At 43.7% G+C, this 24428-nt stretch overlaps 1 protein-coding gene across 4 annotated transcripts in view; it reads right to left on the bottom strand.

Moving 5' to 3' along the window:
- Mesr3 (misexpression suppressor of ras 3) overlaps positions 1 to 23855 on the bottom strand; it is a 44745-nt gene extending 20890 nt beyond the window's left edge. The window contains exon 1 of one of the 4 annotated variants that reach the window (XM_071709006.1): positions 23413 to 23855. The gene's annotated coding sequence lies outside the window, so the exon portion shown is untranslated. Of the gene's footprint in view, positions 1 to 2748; positions 2901 to 12548; positions 12676 to 23412 lie in introns of those variants that run through there. The other 3 variants (XM_071709004.1, XM_071709007.1, XM_071709005.1) reach the window with 3 other exon arrangements.
- Positions 23856 to 24428: the final 573 nt, after the last annotated feature.

Here is a 24428-nt window from a genome sequence, read left to right as displayed (position 1 = left end):
TTCATAATAGCGCGCGATTCATGTGACAGCATAATGGAACGGCGCAACGAACCGGCAACGTAACGAGATTAATTCCTCGCCGCTTGGTTTCGGCCCGGCGAATTGATTTCTGGAGAGTTGGAGCCTTAACGCCGTGTTGTGCTAGTCGAATAAAGAAATTCGACGCGATTCATTATAAAATAGTTACGCTCTCATTGTAATCAGCTTTGTAATCCGCGTCATGCACGGTGCATCGAGATATTTTACAAGAATTTGAAGGGGATTGGCGAGAAAATCCTTGCACAACCTCGGTGGGCGGCAAGAGAAAATATTTCTGTATTAAATTCTCTCTCTCTCTCTCTCTCTCTCTCTCTCTCTCTCTCTTTCTTCGTAGGTGTCGGAGTTTCTGCGGGCGGTATTAATATCGTGGATATTCGTCCATATATATAGCTTGGCAACCGAGAGATAGCGGGAACAAAGGGATGCCTTCTCACGCATTTCAGATTTTGATATATGAATACGTGCCCTTTATGTACTTTAAGTACAGCTTTATCCTGCCTTCACTCAATCTTAAAGTCTTCCACCGCGCGGATGATTCGAGGAATGGTTGCACGAATAAATTACCTATATCTTCACGTCAACCGTAACATATCGTTAGCACATTTAATGCTGAAATTTGAAGATTCCTGACTTTGCAGAAAATTTTTATTGGGAAAAGATAGAAACCGCGCAAACACTTATGACCGAAATTGCAGACGTCGACGAAAACATCCTGTATAAATGTATAATAATCTCATTAATGTCCTTTAAAACTTTTTATAATTAATATCTTCACTTCTGCAACTTTTAACGACGCTAATTAGCGTTTGTGTTTTGTCAGACACACTAAATGTAACTGAACTTACTTAAAAATTATCTGAAGGCTTTGAATTGGAGTACCATTTTGCCATACTAATAAATTACTATGAAGCGATTTCGTAGATACTTTCGCGGTTCTAATTGAACACGTTCGTACTGAGAGCGGCGAACGACGATAGACATCGATAATTCGTCGTCAATTATAAGTGGCGGCTAATTTTGTAGCAAAGAAGCTTGAATACGCGCGACTTGATTGCTGATTGTCGTGTGCGAAACGATCGACCTACTCGACTCGATTTATTTTCGACAATACCGACCGACGGCGGCGATTCGATTCGCGGCACAAAGAGACGGGAGGAACTCGTTAAACAGCGTTTGTTAGACGAGAGCGTTCAACTTGGCGGATATGAGAGAACTCGAAGAACCGTCTATATAAGCGCGATAGAACTTTCCGCGTGAAAACTTCGTCGAGAGAAGACGAAAGAGACGCAAATCCAACGAGTCTTATGAAGCATTCAAACTGTCGTAACTTATGTGAACCTCTTCTATCGAGAAATTTTTCCTTCAACACTACTTGCCCTATATATTAACTCTTTTTGTAATTAGCAACTATTTTTATTTTAGCTTTCTCCTTCACACACAAATTAAATGTAACTGTAACGTTACTTAATTAGACATTAGACGGTTGGGAAATACCGATTTTTTTCTAGAATAGAATAAAGTAGGCCAATTCGAGTAGCGCGAAGTCTGCAATCTAGATAAGGGATTCCCAGAGATTGACGATTGGAAATCGCTCTCATCGCGTAACTCTAGAGATATCGCGAGTGCTGCAGTTTGCATACGAACGAGATAAGGTATATGTAGGTAGATAGATAGGTGGTCTCTATCACGGGGAATGTGCGCGCTATCAATTCAGGACTGATGATTCGCTTCCGCCCACGCAGCCTCTTAGTCATTCAGATGCAGCTGCCGAATAACAAACATGCCACTCCACAAAAATTCACTTCCGCCATCTTGTCGCATGCAAACGCCGATGTGTTGCATATTGAGAGCCGTTGCGTGCTTCACGCATGGTCGCGTGATATTCCTCCACGTTGTTTTGCGATCAAAAAACCAAACCTTCACACATTTCACAAACGAAGTTTCTATCCGCGACACGAAAACCGCAGAGATTTTATGATTCTATCATACTTTTCTATTCAAATTTTAAAGCAGTCCAAACGTAGATGTATATTATATTGGAACATAAATGCATTATATATGTTAGAATCAAAACTCGATTTAACTAGTTGAAATTAATTCTAACAAAGTCCTTTCGTCAACATTAATTTCAACAAGTTAACTGTGTGTTAAATTCTAGATTTAACTAATTAAAACTAGTACTAATGAAAGAGGGCTTTGTTAGAAGTAATTTTAACTAGTTAAATTGAGTTTTGACAGATTTTCGATTTTGTAACAAATATTTAAAAAAATTCATTTAATGGAATTGATATGTTTAAGATAATTTACTACTGTCGCCGCCAGTATATAAATAAGATAAATTCGTCATTCTTAACGAACGCGGCGGCATGCGGCAGGTCGTTATATTCCACCCACGTGTCCTCAACTCGCTCACATCGTTAGTCATCCTTATTGGTGCACGTCAGTTACGAGCCACTAGCAGACATTAATCGTTAGGAGTATTTCAAAACGCGCTCGGATAAATGCATAACTATCTGTAACATGTGTCGCAATTTCAAGATCACTCGGCGATACGCGGGCATTCTGAATTCCGATACGAATATACGAATACGTTGAGAAATTGCTAATGCAAACAGCATGTTTTATTTATAATGATGGCAAATCCGCGATTAAACCAAGTTCGCGCAGTGTGAATGTCGATGCGATTCGAAAATAAGTATACATACTCACATTGTTGATATACAAGCGATTTTTCCTTTATTTGCGAAATACTTTGCTTCCTCACGAGCTCATTCGTGTGATTTTATATTGCACGACGCGACTTGCTCAAAGGAAATTTACCTGTGTCCGAATGAACGATGAATACGCGAATGAAAGATAATTATCGCAAAGCGAGACAGGCTGCACTGAATGATTAATTATCGACTGACGTCAGCTGGTTAGATAACCGGGAGCGTCGTAATATCTGCTGTCGCTGCTCTAGCAATAAACTCGCATACATTTTGAAATGTGTCTGAGTTACGCCTTTGGAGTAGTGTTGAAGTTATTATATCGGTATTCTTTGCAGAATGAAAAAGATTGTGAACAATTTTCCTGAAGACTTTAGGTTTTAAATTTTAGAAGATTTTAGGTATATAATTTTCATATATATTTAAAAAATAGAAAATGAACAACCGATATTTACTGGCGAGTCACTTTTGCATGTTAAAAATAGGACGATAATGCAGTACGGAAAGATAATATCGCGATGTGCTGCGTAAATGGCAGTTAGGTCGCACGAAGTTTTTTTCACGGTCTCTAGGAATTACGTCGATTAGAGAAAACGTTTTTAGTTTCCTCGTGTCAGAAGTCATGCGAAGCGCTTTGTGTCGCGGGACTCGGGGAAGAGATCTTTTGAGTAACCTTCCGAGTGTAGTAAATGGCAGCGAGGTCCTTAGCGATATTTGCAAGTCTCGTCCGGGCACTTTACGGCGACAATTACGGAAAGATTCTCGCGCCACTACAGCAAAGTCCCTTCCGTGCGAAAAAAAACCGCCTTAAAAGACGTAGCTCTCTTAACAAAGATCTGGGAACAGCGCTTACTTCTAGACCGAAAGTGACGCGTGCTGCAATCATGCAACAGTGAGTTGCGATTATTGTCGCCTGAAATTGAAATAATGATATTCATTTAGACTCGTAGTTACACTGAATTTATAGTTTCAATTTTTGTAGATCTATGTAAATAAAAATTAAAGTTATAAATATGTAATATTTATAACTTGATAAGTTATAGATAACTTTAACTTGTATATTATAACTTGATAAGTTATAAATAGTTTTAACTTACACATTATAACTTGATAAGTTATAATGTATGATAAATGATAAACTGATAAGTTATAACTTGATAAATTATAAATAATTTTCTAAAGTTCTGCCAGCACAACCGAGCGCCCGTAAAACGTGCTAGAACCAACTTTGCCTCGTTGATGAAGAAAGAATATTCGACGACGTAGATTGGCCCTAGAGGCTAGCTCTCCGAGACGTGCCTGTCCATATTTTTACGACGCACCTCGTCGATCTCCGGCGAGCCGTGCGAACGGGAAACAAGGAGTCGTTTGTTCCCAGAAAGTCTGATGTCACGTCTCACCTTCCGCCGGTTCCGAGCTGAGGTCGATTCTAAGCTGCGCAGGAATACCTGCACGGATGATGACATAATGACGCCGCGTCAGCCAGCGCAATTTATTTCTCGCTGGAATACGCAGACTCGATCGTCACAGGCGCGCGATGGCGACTCGATGAAAACAATCGAGGAGGAGGAATTTAATTGACGTAACGCGAACGATAGCATCGCTGCATCAGCGAATTTTTCGTGCGTTGCATGCCGCGTTACGTATTGTATACATTCCAATTAACAGGCACGTAAAGCGTCACTAATTTTTACGTGCGATAGATAACCAGTCATGAGAGTCGTGAAGAGTTACAAGAGTTGATGATGCATTGACTGAATGTTTTTTTCCATTTTACATTGCGCAGTACATTGACATTGACGCTGTGACTGTCTAAACTTATCAGATTAGCTCGCTTTCTTATCGGAAATGAAATTTTTCATTAATTGACCTTATCTTCTTTATCTATATTATATTTGGAATTTAATCCGAAGGAAGATAACGAATGTTTCATCGTCGTTGGCGTAACATATTTTCGAGTGATATAATCACAAACAATAACTATCTATCTTTATTATTAGTCTTCAGTTGATTTATTTGAAGAAATAGAACTCGGGATTAGTGGGCGAGATCGGCGAGAGCGGTAGTGGTTCCAGGGAACAGTTCCGCTGTAAAAACTCGCGTTCGTGACCGGGCACATGGGAGACCTTTAAAGCGAGACAGTGTCGGACGACCCCGAGAACTTGCCGATTAGTTCCAGCGTTAAAACAGGTTATCGTTGGCGAAGAGAGACCGAGGATGTCGGACCTCGCTTGCCGGAGGTTGCTGCCGCATGACGTCATCGTCTCGTACACGACTTGGGAGATTCTTGCTCACGGTCGCGTCCACGAGGCCTCGCCTAACGTTAATAACCCCGAAGATAACCGGGAATTCGAAAAATAAGCTGTCGAATCATTATTCCAATATTAAGTTAATAATATACGGAATATGCCAAAGTCGTACATCTTTTTTTTTTACACGTTTAACTTGCGGTCTAATCCCTGCTCGTCGAATTGATGGCCGACTTCGCTTATAAATTACTCGTGATTATTCATCAATATATCATTAGCGAATTCAAAAAGATTCGCGTGATTAACGGGCTTCTGCAAACTATCCCGTAACGATTAGCTATGTTGTTATCAAGATACTTGTGAGTTCTCGTTGACGACATATTTCTGATTTCTTATCCGTCCAAGGTCGCGGATTTATGCGCTGATTCAAATCTCGATGACTAATCGGTGAGGAAAAAGACGCTCACATAAAGCAATAATCAATTCGTTCTTACGGCCCAGCGAGGATGAATAATCGCAACCAGACGCTGCTGTAGCAAATGCATCGTGCACACGCGTTCGTCCGAAATGCAAGTCCGGCGCAGTTTAACCACCCTGGAAACACGAGCCGTTCGGACAAGACGATCACGTTCAACGAACGTGGCTTATCACCCTCTGAGAAAGGATAAATAACACGTGCGTGCGCGTCGAAGTTTGTGATACGCAGCTGGCTGGCTGCTTCTCGTCGTGTATATAGAAACCGGAGTTGTGTAATGGAAATTTCGAATCCCGTGGGTGATATTAGCGTTAAAATTAGTTCGCTAATTCTAAAAACTACTTCCATTAAAATTTTAATATCAACTAATAAGTTAGTTTAGTATGAAATTTAAATCGTGGCAAAATAGCTTTAACCGATGAAAACGGTATCTCGCAATCGTATGCTCTTTATTACTTCAGCAATTTGTTCATTAATATAACGGCCGTAAACCTCCTTATTGTTCTCTTTCTCTCGACTTTTAATCAAGTTTTCAAAAATAATAAATGTTCCGACGTACACTTTGAGAAGCACGCGGCGTCTTAGATTTAATCTACGAGGAGATTGAATATTCGCTAGTCAATCTTATTTAATGGCGATTCAGAATCGTGCGAAAGTCGAGGTTACAGGCCGAATAACCCGACTTAGACTTTCATTTAGTCCTTGACGGAGATGAATATTAGAATCACGCGCGGCGCCCGTCGTTTAATGAGAGCCGGGAGTTGACGTGACGGCCGCGCGAACTTTATCTATCTGTGCACGTTCGGAGCGAATCATCTCTACGATCTACTCGGCATTATATTTACGCAGTTATTATTTCCACCAGGTCTCGGTTTGTTTCGAGAGTGATTTCGTCGACTCGCGCGAGAGCTCTCGAGAGACGGTCGCGTAATTGGAGTAGGACTGCGCAAATTCCCACGTCGACCGTTTTTCAGCGTATGTATCCATCGCGCGCGCGGTTATAATCCTTGAGAAAAAGCGCGGGTAACGCCGCGAGAGAAAGACGGGAATGCATCAGCAATAAATCGCGCGAAGATGAACTCGATTACGTGGAACTTTATGGTCGCGTTATATTCCGGTCGTTTCCAGTAACGAGATTCGGCAGAAGGAGAAATTCGTCGTAGGGTGCCCCGCGCAGCACGGGACGGTTCTCGAAAGATAAGAATCGCGCGTATCCATGCCGGAGCTCGGTAATGATACGCGATAAAAAAAAAATATGGGAACAGTTATCATAAACTTTACGAGCGATCTTAAGTGAGCGAGATAGCCTCCTTAATCGTCGACGAACAAAACAGACTTACAACTGCTTGGCGCTTGCGTAATTGTATGGAGTCTTGCAGATTTTTGTCAGGTGCGAGCATCTTCGTAGGAGCTTCAGTAAAAACTCGACTGGGCTCCGTTTAACGAACGGGATTTGCGTAATTATTTCATTCATTACTCTCCCAGCTTTCAGCTGATAAAGCAGCATGATTTAGGTACACGCTCTAATTTAAATTAGAATAGTTATTATTTTTGAGAAAAAATTTGATTAAAAATTGAAGAAAAATTAAAAAATGAGATTTGTGATTATTACATTATATTGTTATTTACATTATTTATGCAATGATAAATTAAGTAATATAAATTTATATTTGAGATGGATTTAAAACTATATATACAGGTATTCTCTGTAATTACAAGTCTAAATTAATAGTAAATTGTAAGCCATGTAATAAAGAGGAAATGTAGCGTAAAAAAGCAGTTGCGACGTTAATAAAAAGGTTGAGAAAAAAAAATTTTTTAATGCAAAAGCGCCGCAGCCAGTTGGCGCACACGAGCCCGATACAGTCGTGTCTGTGACGCAAGTGCATCCAGCATCATCTGCTCCCATGCGGTTAACCCAACCGGATATGGCACAGACCCCCAGAGGTTAAGAGACATTAATGGGCTAATAGGGACGCTAATGATTCATTAGCCGGTACGTTAATGTCGACTAACTTTCCGCGACAGTCGTCCACGTCAACCGCAGTGTCAACATCCGATACGACCGAGGGGTCGAAGACCCCTGTCTTCTATTTTCGGGCGCGCTATCAAATGAAGAATCATCGATCGTGGAAAGCAGCCAGTCGGATGAAATTTTGATTTCTCCTCATAAATAGCGCGCGATTTTCCACGAATTGTCGAGACGATTTCGGCTCGATAATACAATGATTCATTTGTAATGTCCCTGCGTTTCTTTATCGCGCGATTTTTCATTCGCGGGCGACACTCGTGCGTGCCGCGGAAAAGGCTTTTAATGCCCACGTCGGTCGTGCCTGCGTACATTAACGACATCATATTTATCAAGAAGCGCGTTTCTTGCGAACTTGCGCGCTTGCAACCGGTCGAGCCACAAATTGCAGATCCAACCTTCTTCGAGCCTTCCCACTCGATCTTCCTGTTTCGCGAAGGAGGTTTCAAGGTCTTGACACCTGACACGTTACCTAAAAGGAACGGGGACCTTCGTCGCGGCAGGAGACAGGGAAATCGCTGCGCGCCGCGCCGTTGAGTTTCTTCCGTGACCGCGCATAGAATTTTTATCAATACATAAATGCTTTGACAAATACATTCTTGTACGCGACTCTACCGTACGTGCAATTGTAAAAGCCTCGTAAAACCTTACGAACGTCTCTGGCGTGTATGCTCATTTCCTGGATGCGTCACGTTCAACCTTCGTACGCTTTTATTTCGATTGTAACAGATGTTGCTGGGCAGAGAAACGCGATGTCGCGATCGAGAAAGATCACTCGTTAACATTAAGTTAATCCTTGGCATTTGCCAAGAATCATATCCGCCGCCGTTGAACGTTTTAGCCAGGATTTGCCTCACCGGCAAATGCAATTATTCTTAAACACGATCCTGCGACTCATAATTATCCGTTACTAGTAATTGAATAAAAATGAACAGCTTTAAATTGCATCATCTAAACAAGAATCGGAACGCATTTAAAGCATAATGACCGAGATATAACCGCTCATTTTTCCAGAATGTGTTGTAATAATACAGAATTAAAAAATACTGACATTTTTGGTCATCGAATGGAATCTTACACTTAATAGTAATCTTTATGATAAAACAAAAAAATTATTGTTAGGCGTAAGATCCCGCTTGATCGAAAAAGTTAATATTTATTTTGTAACAGAATTACACACATAAATTGTTATTAGATATACGATATCCTGATCACTATTTACTTTTTAAAACATTACTATAATGTCCGATAGAACTCAATTGAAGGTTCGCTTTGTCGATTCGTCGCCTGCGAGCTATATCGCTCTTTAGCTCGTCGACACACTTCGAATTTCGACACTCTATCGACACGCTTCGAATTCTCGTCGCGCCATTATCTTTTGTTCGCCGTATACGGCCGCATACCTCGCGCGCCGTACGTACAAACGTTTGATACATCGAGCACCGTGAATGTATAACTTTTGCGACGTCTGATCGAAAAACGGCCGTGCTGATATTCGCAAAAACCGTCAACGATGAACGAGATATGCGGCGAACACGCGGAGAGACGCGTGATCCGCTCGTAAAAAATTCCATTACGGCACATAGTAGGCTCCCAGGCATGTCCCGCCAATTTGTTTGTAAAATGGGGAAAGAAAATATCTCTTATTTTCATGCACATCCATCGGCGTGGCGGCACGATTTATTTTACGTTTCTCTAACAGCCTAAAATTGCGTGCGCAACAAAAATCAACGAAACACGGCTGTATATTGAGTCTCTTATCTAAATAAAATTCAATTTACATTGCAAAAAATAATCCATAAAATTTTAGTAATTCCATGCAAAACTTTATATATATACATATATGAAAGTAATTTATTTTTAAATTATATCAAGTGATTATACATGTAAAATTATATTTTACATTTCCATGCTGAGCCAAAAAGCTGCGATGAAATCGATATTTGCCGATTCGGTCGGCTCGTTAATACTCGGCCCTTAAATTCTCGTTTCCATCTGGTCGAAAGTCCGCCGTGCAAACCGAACTTCGTTACGAGAGCACGCTTATCCGATTCAAATGACAGCGACCTAATTATTCTGGCACTACGCGGTAATTTTTTTTCTTCTTTTCTCGCTCGCGCACTGTCGACACGCTCCGACCACCCACGTGACTTTCAACAAGAATGAGAACGGAGTGCCGTCGTCTCTTTCTCGTGTCTGGGAAAAAGTCGTTTCTTTGAAGTTCCACGGAAAGTGGAACTCGGTAGATCTTCTGTCGCGGAAGGGAAGAACGACATGCTTTCTCGGCTGTCGAGGACAGTGCGGCTGACTACCTGCCATTGTACGAAATGAGACGCGAAACAAGTTGGAAGCTTTTAGCGTGTCCGACTGCCGAGAGCAGTCCGAGGTAGGACCGCAGGAAATTTAGTAAACTCACGTTAGCCGCCCAATTTCTCTTCCGCTATATGATAAAGAATGGTCAGCGAAAACGGGAACACACGGATCGCATTAGATATCCGATTACAATTTCTGATATTTTTCCTCATAAACATTTGCATTTAACCAATTAGCCTGAAATATTTGCTACTCGTACAAATGCGGATCGAGAGAGCGCCGCGCCGCGACGGCCGGAACTCGCGCGCTACATTCGCTACAAATTAACAGCATCATTTGCAACTTGCGTGCACATAATTGTCCACTGTCACGGATCACGCATGCCGGAACATTATTCCGTCAAGTGAGCTGCCGCGACAGATCGGGGTATCCCGAATTTCACCTGCCGAGATAAGAATGTGGAGCAGCGCGCCGATGAGTGGGAGTAAACCTGTTTTCGTGCGTCTGACCGTGTCGGGGAGGAATGTCTCTCCACGGTAACGTAAAATGCAAGGGGAAGAAAAAGAAGGAAGCCGTGAACCGTGGATTCACCCTGTCATGCTTGAAAAATGCGGAGAACGTCGGGAATTATCCGGTATCCCGCGGCGGTTGACGTTGATCGCCTAAACTGGGATGCAGAAAACTTGGGCGCTTCCATTCGTCTAATACCTCGTGGTTGATAACTGTGTACCTCGGAAGGCGGTAACCGTCGGACTTTTCAATTTTGCCGTACCGTTAGGCAGCGGTCCCGATTTAGCGATACATCGACACGTACTGCACGCGCGATCGAGGCGGAAAATTAGCGATCTGACGCGCGTATCCCACTTCGCTAAATTTATTTCGAGACATTAGAGAAAGAGAGAGAATTAGCGCTATAAAATCACCTAATTTCTCTTAACGCACAATGTTTACGTTTGTTTATATCGTATCGTGCAATTTTACCGTGACTAAAAATAGCTTGCAATAAAAATATCTCTATCGGAATTATCTAACTTCATCAGAGATTCGCTCTCCTTTTGTATACCTTACTTGCGGTATAAACGGGCAGAACAAACTTAGTTAACTTGGGTTCGGGCTTACCCATCTTTGAGTAACAGGCTTTAGTATAGCTGCACCTGCTTACCTGTAAACATGGATTAACGCAGCACTGCTACTAGGGATCCCGAATAAATAGAACACGTATATGTACGCAGGATAGAAGTTAGTTCACTGAACGTTTTTCCTTTCTATAATCACTTTGCATCACGATTCTTCCACGTTGTTCGCGTGTATTCTCTCACCGTCGTGCGAGAGAAGCGGTCGTTCTCGTTCGAGCCGAAATCGATATTCATTAATTTCGTTTATCGGACTGCGCGAATCTACCGCGAGAGGTATCGTCTCGAAAACCGGTTCAATTTCGCACCGGTTAATCACGCGTGGTGCGTACAGCGCGTCTCGGCTTCGCTCGTACGATTATTCTTCTGTGGTCTCGCGTTCGTGAGTACCGTCTGGGAGAAGAGGAGAAAGAAGAAGCGTGTGGTAGGCTTGAAGAGGAGGAAGTTTGAGAGAAATTCCAGGCGAGAAATGCATTCACACGCCGAGCGTTTCTATGTATACGTATCGACCTCTTTCGTGTCCTTCTAAAAAGCGATGATAAAAATGAGCGCGCGTAATAGACGCCGCGCCGCCGGGCTCGCAGACGTGAGAATTCTGATGGCAGCGCACAATTTTTAACGTGCACTTGGGTGCAAAGTGCGCGATGTGTAATATGTAAATGAATTTTTTTAATGCACTGAGCTTGAGGAATAAAATTCGAAGGAGTAATTCTCGAGTGTATTAATCTAAATTAAATTTATGAAATTTAATATTAAAATATTAAATCTCACGCATTTCATATTTATTATCATAATTATCAGGCTGCTAAACTTGATTAATTATTGCAATATTTATTAATGAACGTTAATCGCTTTACTTTTTAATAATGGAGTGATACTTTCGAACCATACGAAGCGTTTTGATTTATGAAAAGCTGTAACGTAACGCTGTAAGGGATAATTGAATTCGATTCGCCATTAAAAAATAAAAAAGTAGGTGTATGGGTATATTGAGAAGGAATCAAAAGCGGCAGTTCACTGTTGAAATTGAAACGTCAGTTGAAATGCGAACGTATTTTTCGGTCTTGTGCTATTGCATGCGACGCTATTTCCAATAATTGCAATTAATTGCAAATAATGGTTGCGGCCAAAGGAACATTCAATAATTGTGTACGTCGATCGAGTCGTGGAATATGAGGACAACGTTTTATTGCAAGGATTCGAAAAATAACGAATTTGCTTTATTACAAATCGAGTTAAAATGATTACTGTCCGAGTGTAGATAAGTTCGAGCGGATAATCGGACTATTTGAATAAGTAGGACGAGTACATACAGATTATTTTGTTGTAAAAAGTAATTTAATAATAATTATTAAAATAATTAAGCAAATTAATATTTTTAATGATCCTCATATAGTCATTGTAAGATAATAATTTTATCATCAGAAAATCGTTCTTCACTCGAAGGTCTCAATTACTCCTTTCACCGCGTAACGCTTTCGGCCATAATGTTCATAAACGACGAAAGTTGTAATAGCGTCGGTTTGATTGATACGCATCGAAGTAGTCCTTTCAATTGATACGGTTGATAACTTTCACACTTAATTACGAATCCCCACTTACTTAATTACGATCGAAGACGCCAGCAGCTCGTTGACCCGTCCCGGTACTTGTGCGCACACCGCTGCCACATCTATCGATTTCTCGAGGGAACCAGCAGACCGGAAGTGGACTCTCCCGTGCGCACTGAAGGAGATGCACACGGTAATTAATAGAATTGCTTTTGGTGGCGATTTATTTTCGTTTCGCGGATTCGCTCCTTGCACTTTCTGGCCTTTTGCTTTTACAAGTATTAACGAGACAGCGAAATGTCTTTTGGTTTTTCCGGGTCGCCTCGTACCTGTACTCGAAGTCGGCGATACGACAACCAGACGGTTCTAAGGGCTCATTTCACAAGCCGTTGGAGCATAAATTGTCTCGTCGTCGATCGCTTCTCCTCCGAGGGTACGACATTCCTCGTAAAGAGAATCTCCTTGATCCAACGAGGCGCAATTCAATAGGTCGCTTCCTGATAAAAAAAAAAGACTAAGCCAAGCGGCTTCGGGAGAAAGGCGAATCTCTCCGCCTGTCGCACATAAATCTTCATTTCGGCGATCAGAGAAGTCGAACTCGGACACTCGTAACCCTGCGTCCGCCGTGGGTCGACCGGTCGCGATTTTCGTGATCTCGACGTCGATCGCGGCACATGTCCGATACGAAGGTGCGATCCTTCTTCGTTCCCTTCCGATCCCGTTCTCTCTCTCGTGTGCTGGAAGGCAAAAGGACCGCGACGCGAGAAACGGGCGAGAGAGAAAGAAAGAACCGCGGTGCGAAGGGAGAGGAGGGCGGAGAGAGGAGAAAAGATCGGTCAACGAACCAACTGACCATACACCGGCCCTGGTGTACCTCACCTCGCACGCCCCCCCCCCCTCCCCCCGCTTTCCTCGTATTACTTCTCGGTGAATTTTTGCATACCGGTCACGGCACCTGAATTTAAAGCGTCGGCCGCGGCCGGTTCGTCTCTTTCGCTTCTCTCGCGCCTCTCTCGCTCCTCTCTCCGGACACAGGAGAAGAAAGTAGCCGATACATACGATCAGGTGCGCGCGCGTGACCGTTCCCCGTATTCCATAGGAGAATAATATTGTAACCGTGCACGTACGCGCTACTAGGAAACTCGACATCAATCATTTACGCGTTCTTGGGGAAGAATTCAAGTTCGCACCTCTCAGCTCTCCTATTCACGAGGATACCTCCGTCGGTCAGTGATGACTACGCTTGTTTCTGCAGTCGTATAATCATCGCAGCGGAACGGAACGAGCGAGGGAGGTTATAATTTCACTCGCGTTTAATGTCGTACTTCGATAATTAATTGATTAATCGACGCGCCACTCACCGCGAGAAAGTCGGCGTCTTAGCAGGCTCGGCAGCCTTCATCGCGAGAATTTATCGTCACGGCTAAACTGGATTGATAGTAGTTTACTATGCAGTTAATGGCGTTAAATACGTACAAATTCACGGTTAACTTATCTCATTCACTACTGCGTAAAACCTTCCTGTTCTTAATTTCTTGTCTATTTCCTCTTCGATGCTGTTTTCAGTGTTTTCACCAGCAACATTCCTTTCCTGCTTCGTTTTTTTCTCATTTTTTAAATACATATGTAAAATACGTGAGTAGTTTCTCTTCTTCTAATTACAGTCGCGTCATAGATGTAACCTATATTATATTTTTACATAGATCAGTGAAATTTACAGTGAAATTAATTAATAATTAACGAATATCGATTTCAGACCAACACGTGGCAATCGAGCGGGCGATTTTTAAAGTTGACGAAGTGAATGATCGTTTCTCTAGTACATAATGACGATGAGGAAATATACCAATAGCCTATAGGAAAGGTACAATCCGGAACGATTACTGAAAGAAAGAACGCTTACAAGGCTTAATTCTCAACTTAACGTTGTGTACGCAATTATGTGCTATATTTATAACGCTATTTTTATCTACTTTTTTCTAATAATAACGTCACAGCTTATGACCGCCCATTTATACGAATAAACGTTATAAAGAACACGAATTGATAGCGCTCTAAATTCTATTATTCTTTATCGAATTCACCCGAAAGGGTTTGCGAGATTCTCAACACTCGGGGAAAGCTGTTGGGAAAGTTCGGTTGAAATCGGGAAGTTGAATTGTTCAAATCAGTTACGCGCCGCATAGATTGCGGACCAGCCGATCCTGTGAAATGGTATCGTGGAATGAAATCAAATCGAGCGCCGCGATTCCATCGGTTAACTTCCCAGAGCTATTTCGAATACGTGTCTCGCGAGTTTCGGCCGCAGCTCGAGAGGAAACCCAGATTACGGAGCGAGCGATCGTTCCTGATCGTTCCGTTCCCGGCCATCGAAGTTCTAGATCCTCGATATATTCGATCGCAAGGACCACGGGCTGCTGTGCAGACACTGGTGCCTGGTGCACGCACGATCGCGCGCAAGAGATAATCGCAGTTTACGCCGCGATTCGAAGGTGCGGTGCCACGAACCGTCGCCCCTTGACACAGTTCTCCGTGGCGTGATTTCTTTTTTTTTTCTGTTCCTCGACTTAATCACACGGCGAGATCTCGAGCTCCCGCAGCTACCAATTTCCTGCGGCGCGGGACTTTATCCATGCGCGAGGCGGCGAGAGGCAGAAAAAAATCGCGATTAGCGATTTCTACGTGCACCTTCGACTTTCTACATGATTCCGACCATCGAATCATGCCTAGTCACGTTAGCGACTCCGCTTAATTGGCCCCTAACGAGACGATCCTACCGATATTTTCCCCCCACGACCGCGCGCGTACGGTGAACTCGGATAAGAGCAGAATGGGAAGATGGTAATGATGCGTGCAGCTGAAGTACGCACATAAGTCGTGGCGAATTGCAACTCGCTGCGATGCCGGTTCAAAAGATCGTCGAATTGAACGTTAATGGAACTCTCCTCTCGCAATCTAACGCAATCTTCCGCGACTTGCTCACCGGCGAATTTCTTCCTCTTCTTCGCTTCTTTCGTGCCGAACGTGCCGCATTTAATCGTCGATTAATCTCTCGCGCGAGTCGATGGCGTCGAGCATTTTTCCCGCAACTCGGTATAATGGCCTCTATGGTCGCGCACATGCGTTACCACGTGTGAACGCACGCACGTACCCGTCGATGGAACTAATTCCGTCGGTGCACAATGACCGATCACCTGGCCATTATCCTGGAACTCGATTATCCCGCCGTTAGAACCGAGCAATGTATTCATCGATTTTTAATCAGGCGAATCCGTCGACGCGGACACGGAGATCGATCGACGACGGCGGGATCGTTTAACCTTTAAGCACGTGCGCGCAACCGAGATTTCTATTTCCTAGTTAAATGTTATCTGATTACCAGTCACCTGTACGCGGCTTTGCATCTAACAATGTGAATGCGCTGTTCGCTATGGAAGAAGCGCGAGCGTGCGCGCCGAGTTGTATAACGAGTCATCAAGTCGGTTTCATTCTCATGCTGATTCACCATATGTCAACACTATCGGGTTTTAGCGATTAGGGCCAACAGTAATTGGGAATCAAACGCTTTGATCCTTTACGTAAGTTTTATTATAGGTTTAGAGTCAACGTATCGCCTATAATGTACGGAAAAGAATCAAAGTAGAGGCGAGAAACGCGCCGAAAGCTATTTTGGAGAGATTGATAGAGAGAGAGAGAGAGAGAGAGAGAGAGAGAGAGAGAGAGAGAGAGAGAGAGAGAGAGAGAGAGAGAGAGAGAGAGAGAGAGAGAGAGAGAGAGAGAGAGAGAGAGAGAGAGAGAGAGAGAGAGAGAGAGAACTCGATCAACAAAGTCCAATCGATAGTGTCGATACCGAATGATAGAAGGGAAACGTTTACTTTATGTCAGCTCGAATGTTAGCCCGTTATCTCGCAGTTCTCTGTGATATTCGAGGCTCTAGGGCGGTATCGCTTTCCGTCAATGAAATATACGTCGGACATCGACACATCGGTTACCAGCGCGGGTTTACCTCTCTCATCGATACCTCGAATTTACGATAAAGAACGACGCTGTCGCAGCGCGGAGAAGAAAATACATTTCTACCGATAAAACTCAGCGAACTGAGCCACTCATTCGCGCTCCGTTCAGATTTCTTTCTCCTTTACTTCTTATTAATTTTTTCTCTCTTTTCTTCGACGTTTCTTCATGCCTGTGACGTTTGAGGAAGAATCGAATGAGCGACTTGCTTCATCCCGGTAGTAAAAAAAAAAATCATTATGCACGAAACGCAAAACTCAGTACAAACAAATTATTATTTCCGCCAGTGTTTTGCAGTAATCGAAATTGCAAATGACCGTAATGGTGCCTCGCCGTAATTACGGTCGGAGTTACGAGACAATATTTTTTGCTAGATACGAAAGAGAGAAGGACAGAGAAGGTCTTCTTGCGTCGCACGTCAAGTGGCAATTGCCTCCAGGGATGACTGATCCGCACGGTCATTTAGACTTGACGAACCCACGGATCTCACTATACTGCGGAAATTTTTTCGGTATAATATTTTTACGCGATATATACCCATATACATTTTTATACATATACGTACAAGCAATAGTGCAACCAAAAAAAATTAAAACGAAATGCAATCTAGTTTGAGAAAATAAAGTATAAAAATAAAAATAAAAACAAGACTCATATGTGTTTGATATAGATGGAGCAGAATAGCGCGGGTTGAAGCTCATTTTTATGTTTTATCTTCCTAAAAAAAATTGGCAATCACGGAATGAGCGTTATCGGACCAAAGAGATCCTCGAAACGCGAGAAGAACACTTGAAAAATAACGTGCACCGCGTTACATTTGGATGTAATTGCTTACACACGCTGATTTTGCTCAAATTTCTGAATTTATCTTTGCCGCTTCCTGTTATTTTGTATAGAATCAGGAAAGAGAATAACATAAAAGAAGCTTCTTTTTCTATCTTCGACTCGCGCCTCCGAGTTCTTCTAGACAGCCGCTAATTTTAGATTACACAAAATGCAAATGTGCCATCGGCGTGTATTGCGTCAAGACGTTTTAGCAGTCTTAGTGCACCTGACAGGAGTGAGAAAAAGTTACGGCAACCGAAACGCTGAGCTGTAATTGGTCACGACAACGTCTCTCCCTCTATGATTCTCCGTCTCTCTATCTCGCGGGAAGTAATCCTCTAGTTTCGTGACGCATTCCCGGGCCTCAAATTGCCACATCCGCGTTATCTTATCGACGTTGGGCTGAATTGTAGCAACCATCGCTCAGCACGCGACGTTAAATGTCACAGGTGTAATAAACTATTCCAATGTTAGCTCAGGACGATACGTATTAATGTTCCCCCTTCCCATTTCCCCTCCGTTTGTTCATCGCATCAAGGGTATGACATCACGGTTTCTTAATATCTCGATAAACGTACGCGACCGCGCCCATGTTTGCTATCCTGCGCTGCACCGTATCCTGACTGCGCACAATGTGTGCATTAGCAACATTAAACGGAAATTTCTGCGGTGCACGCTCAGGAAACAAATGCAATTTTCCGTGGTCGCGCACGACGCGAAATCAAACCAAAGCCGTGAAATTATTCCGTTTCGATGCCGCGGCTCGAAAGGCATCGATTATTCCATAAAGTTATTCATTTCGTTTCACAATACCGATATTTTATTCGATCCTGCGTATAAAGCGGATTAATTACGTAGAGAAAAAAGATCGAACTTGTGCGGTACGCTCGTGCAGTTACCTTCCATCTCTTTACAGGGCAGCAAGCCTGTTATGATTAATGAACAAAGTTACCGTTAATTAATATTACTACGTTAACGTATTAATGAACAAAGTTACCGCTATGCATAGTGATGGAAGCCGGTGCACAATTCCGCTTTCCGCATACGCGCGTCATGGGAAAAAGCATATCGCTCTAAGGAGACATCAAAGGTACCCATCATAATGATAGCTCAATCATCCTGCGATTACTTCTCGATTCGTCTAGTCATCGCGACAAGGAACTGTTACGTTACAGAGAGTTTGTTCGATGTCATCCATATTTCATGGAGCAATCCAAACGTAATCGTTCGCAGAGACAACAAAGGTGACAATAATACGTCGATAGACAAACAGTAATCTCGTCTGCAAAGATATTAATTTTCGAAATCGGAAACTTGATCATACAGACAATCTTCTTCTTTAAAGATATGATATCGATATAGCTATTATATTGAGGAAAAAGTATTAAAATTATTACTTTCTAGCATTTTTTTATTTTCTACTTGTTTCATGTCAACTTTCGTCTCGACTTTCCTCTCTACTTGGCAATTCGCGCTTCGATAGCGATCACAGAATAGCGTCTCAGGACGCGATTTCCGATTCGGCGAGACGGAATTGCTGATCCCGGCCGCGTACGTGTGCGTGACACGATGATCTAATTTCCATGTGTGCTGGAGGCAAGCACACCGGCGCGGCGCGGCCGGCTTATCCGCGATACGATACGATTTCGCGCTTCCGCGCGCATCGCTCTCTCGCCTCGCTCGCTCCTCCGCCTGTCTTTTGCTTCCTTTTCGCAATCGCGGTTTTTCACGCCTCTGCACGCGTATCGGGAGCCTCGATCGATCCACGCTCGGCCGCGACCGGTCGTCATGACTTATGCTCCAGCTCTCTCGCAGGATTGTGAACGCAAATATGCGAAAGCCGCACGGAGACCGGCGACTCGGCGGTTACGTTCGATCGAGTGCCGCAATAAATTCGACTCGAGATAAACGTCGACTCCCGATCGTTATCGGTGCCGATAACGGACGCGACCGTGCCGAAGCCGAGGAGAAATCCTAGTAAAAAGCGGTAAATCCCGAGTGTCCCGTGAGTTTTTGTTTGCAAATGAAATGTATGGTGCTGAACTCTCGCGCAGCGATTTCGGCGCTTTCCTATTTTTTTCAGCGACGTAGTCCTGTCAATGTCCGGCGCTCTTGTTAACGCGACGCGACTAGAAAATAAACGGGACGGCATGAACAACAAAAACGGATACGAGCGCGTAAAATCACGCGGACTTTATTCTTTCTCGTATATTCCGAAAGAGAGAGAGAGAATCTAGATGCGTTTCGAAAAACATTTCTCAAGCTCGTCATATCCGACGCGAGGGATCTAGAAGCGTATATATCTCGGATGCGTTTCGCAAAATCGGGCGCATCGACACGAAACCGCGAGTAGCAACGTGCGATTTTGTCCCCGATTTTACCGTGGGAACCGCGAGCGAAATAATTAAATCGCGACGAATCGCACGGACACGTTCCGATTACGCGAGCGTGTTAATGCCGATCGGTCCTGATAAGGATACCCGAGATACACGCGCGCGCGCGTACATACGGGATCGGGGAAGGCTGGGAATAATTATTGCCACACTGCGCTCCTTTTTTTCGCCCCTGCCGCCCGCTTCCATCCGGCGATTTCTCGCGTGCGCGTTACGGCCAGCCAGCAGCGGGAAACGCGGACCCGCGGTTTCTCCCATACCGTCGTAATTGCGTTGAATTGGCCTAACAATTCAGGATACGCTGCGATCTCTTTCTCTCTCTTTCTCTATCCTACTGGCTTCCTGTTCTTTTCCCTTGATATTTTTCTATCCGCCCGGTGCGACCATTCGTCGGTATCTATTCGCGGATAGTGTTTTTCTTCGGTACGATTTAATTGTAGCGCGAGTTGCGAAATTCGTACTCGCTCGCTCGTTCGTTCATGCGGCGAAATAGCCGCGGTTAAGATTTACGAGCGAAAAACGAGCGACGGCTGTGCAAAGAGCGCGCCCGCTCGATTTCAGCCTCTCGCGGCGCGCGGAATTGAAACAGAGAGGTGCAATTAATGGACTTCTGCGGCGGCACGCGATCGCCGTGTTTGTTACGCTCGCTCGGGAACATACGCGTCATTTTTAATCGAATTAAGCGTGGAATATTTGTCAAGCGCCATGAAAAGCGTGTCGTAGCGAATTTTTATAGGCAAATGCTATTCAAGCGTTCTCATCGTTCGCCTAAGATGAAATTAAGGGCAACAGGTAGTAGAGAAACTGGAAGTGTAATCAAGTTTCCCAGTCATCAAACCAAGTCATTTTTTTCGTCGAATCTGTGAAGATAATATATGTGTACACTCCCACATAGTAATTTATTGTTATAATTTATGCCGCGAAATTGCAATTTCGCCACGTTCACGCATCTTACACGTATATCTGTAAAAATGAGGAAACGTATTGCGTCACGTAGCCTTTTGTCGAGTCCGCAGAAAAGAAGGAAGGAAGGAAACAAATCCGATCTGCATCGCGATCGCGCGGAAATACTTTTCACGGAAAACTTTTCTCTCGCGCGCGTTCGCGTTCGTGATATTTTACACGCGTCTCTGGACCGTCCGCAGGATATCCGTTTTCTCACACGCGCCTGGATGCGGTCGACGGTGAAGAAACAACGGAAGAAAGAAAGTACGACGAGCCGATCGCGAAAGGCTAGCGATACCAAATCCGGTTCCGTCTTTTCCGTACGTGGACCGCGTTGCTCGCATGTAGACACGTCCGCATTTGTACTCCGGCCGTGTACTAACGCGAAAGAATTGCTTCCTAGTCAACGAGGTATAACGATATTGGCTGAACGAGAGTTCAACGTTCCATGTGAAACCGCTCGCTCCTATGCGCGCGCCCTTTGATATGCACATTTGCGTTAATATGTAATTACGACTCGGGTAATTTAATCGCGCTTTAAAGTTAGTGGGAACTTTCAATTCGTGTTTGAAGTTAAGAAACTACGTTATTCGCGAGATGAAATATAGAAATGGATGAGACCTCTGCGGGAAATGCACCATTTAGATTTTTAACGTAAAATTTATTCGCTCGGCCTCGCGTTTTATGACTTACAACTCAGTCTCTTTTATCTCGAAACGTTGGTGATAAAAGTTACATTTGGAGTTTCCAAGATAAGGACGATATCGAGAAGCGCAGTCATTTCGTGAAGTAATTACCCTCGTCTTAGCGGAGACTGATCCTCGATCTCGCGCGAAGTTTCCTCGACGTAACGATGGTTTCGCGGCGCGGGGGGATGAAAGAAACACGTATCTTCGCCGGTGTGCACCTGTGTGCAATCATCTTCACGGGCGCCGGCGCGCGATGGCGGTCGTTAGTTCCCCGTTAACGCACGCTTCGTTATCCTCGTTAGCGCAAAGTAACGCGCGCGCGAATGCAGATTTCGCGTCTCTAACGAGCTCGACGGATCGAATACCTTCGATTCCGTGATGCTCCGGTCTTTTTGCTCACGAGTGGGTGAAACTAATTCGGAAGAGGACACGGCGCCGCCAGATGCTCGCAAGCACTGAAACCATCGCGTGATAAGACATCGATGAGCGCGCTCGTGAATTCGGAGAAGGAAAATAAAGAAAATCCGTCGCTTTCTGAGAAGAAGTCTCGAATGTGCTCAAATAATCACGCTACCTTTGAAAGAATATTGTCCAAAATTCGGAAGGACGACGAGAAACGTGTGAAATATCTATATCTTTGAAGATTCGACGAAATTCTATTTACACGCGAAATCACAAGAATCTGAGATACGGAGGAACCTGTTAACTTATGCAAACACGGGAGAGACACCAGTGGCCAAAAGATTCGAATGCTATGTATGACGTCACAGCTGGAACGTCTTTGTGCGAATTGCTGTTGCATCTATTCCACGAAGGGAGAGATCATCGGTCGATGTCATCGGATTTTCTTCCCTACCGCCAACGGATGTGCTACGTAATTCGTACACAGATACACGCAGTTTTTCCATTTTAAGATCTAAGACACTCGGAATTTAACGGCCGAGTGTCTCGCGGAAACGATTGCGCCCTCTCATTTTCGAAACTCGTTTCTTCCGTACGCGGCGACACGCAACGTGCCATTTCCTTCGTGCTTTCAACCTGGCTCGGCGCAGACAATTAACAGATAACGTTAGTGATTAAAACAACTCACGGATTCGCACGTAAAATTTGATTTATTCTTCGAATGTTTTATGTAATGAAATATGTACAAAATTTTGACGCGCGCCATTAAATTATTTCCCATTATCAGAGAGGTAGATCAATGATTATTAATAAGTATTAATTATCAATATGCTCATTACACTTTTGCTGTGTGATGCGTAATGTGGCTTTTCGTACGTGATATTGCATTGTTTATACTTTATAGTATATATTTATTAATATACGAATTGGATGACGATTGAAGCATTCGTTAATTGCCACTATAAATTATAATATTTATTATATTCGACCACATGTGTTTATATTCTGTTGCATGTCATAATCGAGCTGTTCTAATTAGTCTAATTATTACATGCAATAATTCCTCGATAAATTTATTTTAAATCACTTCATATCACATATTAATGAACCATGTTAATGAGATAACGTCAAAATAATGGCAAATCAAAAATAATATCTCTATCGGAAACGTAAATATCTGATTGAAACTGCAGCTTTTAATAAATAAACTAAAACATTGCTCCAAAAATATAATCACTCAATATGTTAACAATGTATGTGTGCATAATAATTAGCTTATAACGTTTTCTGATAGCTTTTTCGCTGAATCCAAAATCTCATAACAATTGCCATTTCCATCGCTCCACATTTTCGTGTTACAACAGCAATAGCAGCACAGTTTTAAAATATGTAACAGCGCACGTATTGCACGATGCAATATGAAAATCTTTCATTTTTCCATTTTATTTTCGAAAATTGTTATTTGTTTATAAGAACGCTATATTTATGTTGTCGGGAAAATTCAATCGCGAATAGAATTGGTACCATAGGGCGTATCGGAACTAAAGCATATGTCCAACATAAAGAACGCTGTCAGTTTCCGCTTGCTACAATCAAAGCGTGACGGAAAATGAAAACAGTGTTGTTATTTAACACGTATAATACTCACGGTTGGAAGCGACTAATCGGGATGCTGCTCAAATTCTTCCTCTGGAATTCAGCGTTTCTTTCTCAGCGACGTGGGAGGACTCCTCAAACTCGATAGTGATTCATGATAACTCGCACTCGTATGAGGACAGAGGAAAAAGGAGAAAAAGGGAGAGGGAGATCCAAATGCACCGCTACGCACGCACCCCCTCGATCCACCCTCCGCGATTCGCACGCACCGCGAGTACCGTGACACGCGCACCTCTAGATCTCGCTCAGTGGGTCGTATCTCGGAGCGGAGAAGCTCGCGCGTGAGGCAGAGGATAAACACTCCGGCACAGGCAGGTGGATTCCCCTCCTTCTCTCCGGCGAGATGGAGAACGGCGACGAGAACCGTCGGTCGCGAAGGGTGGCGGTCGACTGAGGCGCCTCGTCCTCGTCGTGCGTCGAGCATTCGCTCGGTGCACCTCCCGCGCTCGTGGCTGCCTGCGGCCGATCGCCGTCCGCGGTCCGCGGACACACGCGTGCCTGCGTGGCCCCCGCGTGACCCCCGCGTGCGAGTATGCGTATGTACGGCGAGGGAGTACCAAGTCAGTACTCAGAGAGAACGGCGGACCCTCTTGCACAATTGTGTTATATCGCCGTAGCGCCCGACATTCGCGAATCTCTCAGCATTTCGGAGAAATGCACCTCTTGCATTTCGGAGCGAGTGTCGAGAAACTTTCTCTCGGTACCTCTGTACGATTCCCGCGGTTCACTCGCGATTAAACGCATGTCACTGCAATTGCAACTCTCCGTTCCCTCCGGCGACAAGTCGAATTTAGAACGGATTCGCTTGCGCGGATGCAACTACTTTGTCTGAGCGAGCTTTGTTACTCCAAAGGGAATTTGCCTTCCATTGTTCGTCTGTCATACGTGACGTAATGCGCTAGAGGTATATTTTTAGGCTACTTTGGCTTTCTTACGGTCGTCTGTAAGTCGGATTTATATATCTTGTGTAGTCGACAATATTCTGCATTTTGAAATTGGGGTCAATGT

Source organism: Temnothorax nylanderi, unplaced genomic scaffold (genome assembly GCF_030848795.1).
Source record: "Temnothorax nylanderi isolate EJ_2023f unplaced genomic scaffold, tnyl_v1.0 TNYL_tig0073_pilon, whole genome shotgun sequence".
NCBI lineage: Eukaryota > Metazoa > Arthropoda > Insecta > Hymenoptera > Formicidae > Temnothorax > Temnothorax nylanderi.
The sequence above is the reverse complement of the archived record's forward strand: the minus strand, read 5'-3'. Positions and strand labels throughout refer to the sequence as shown.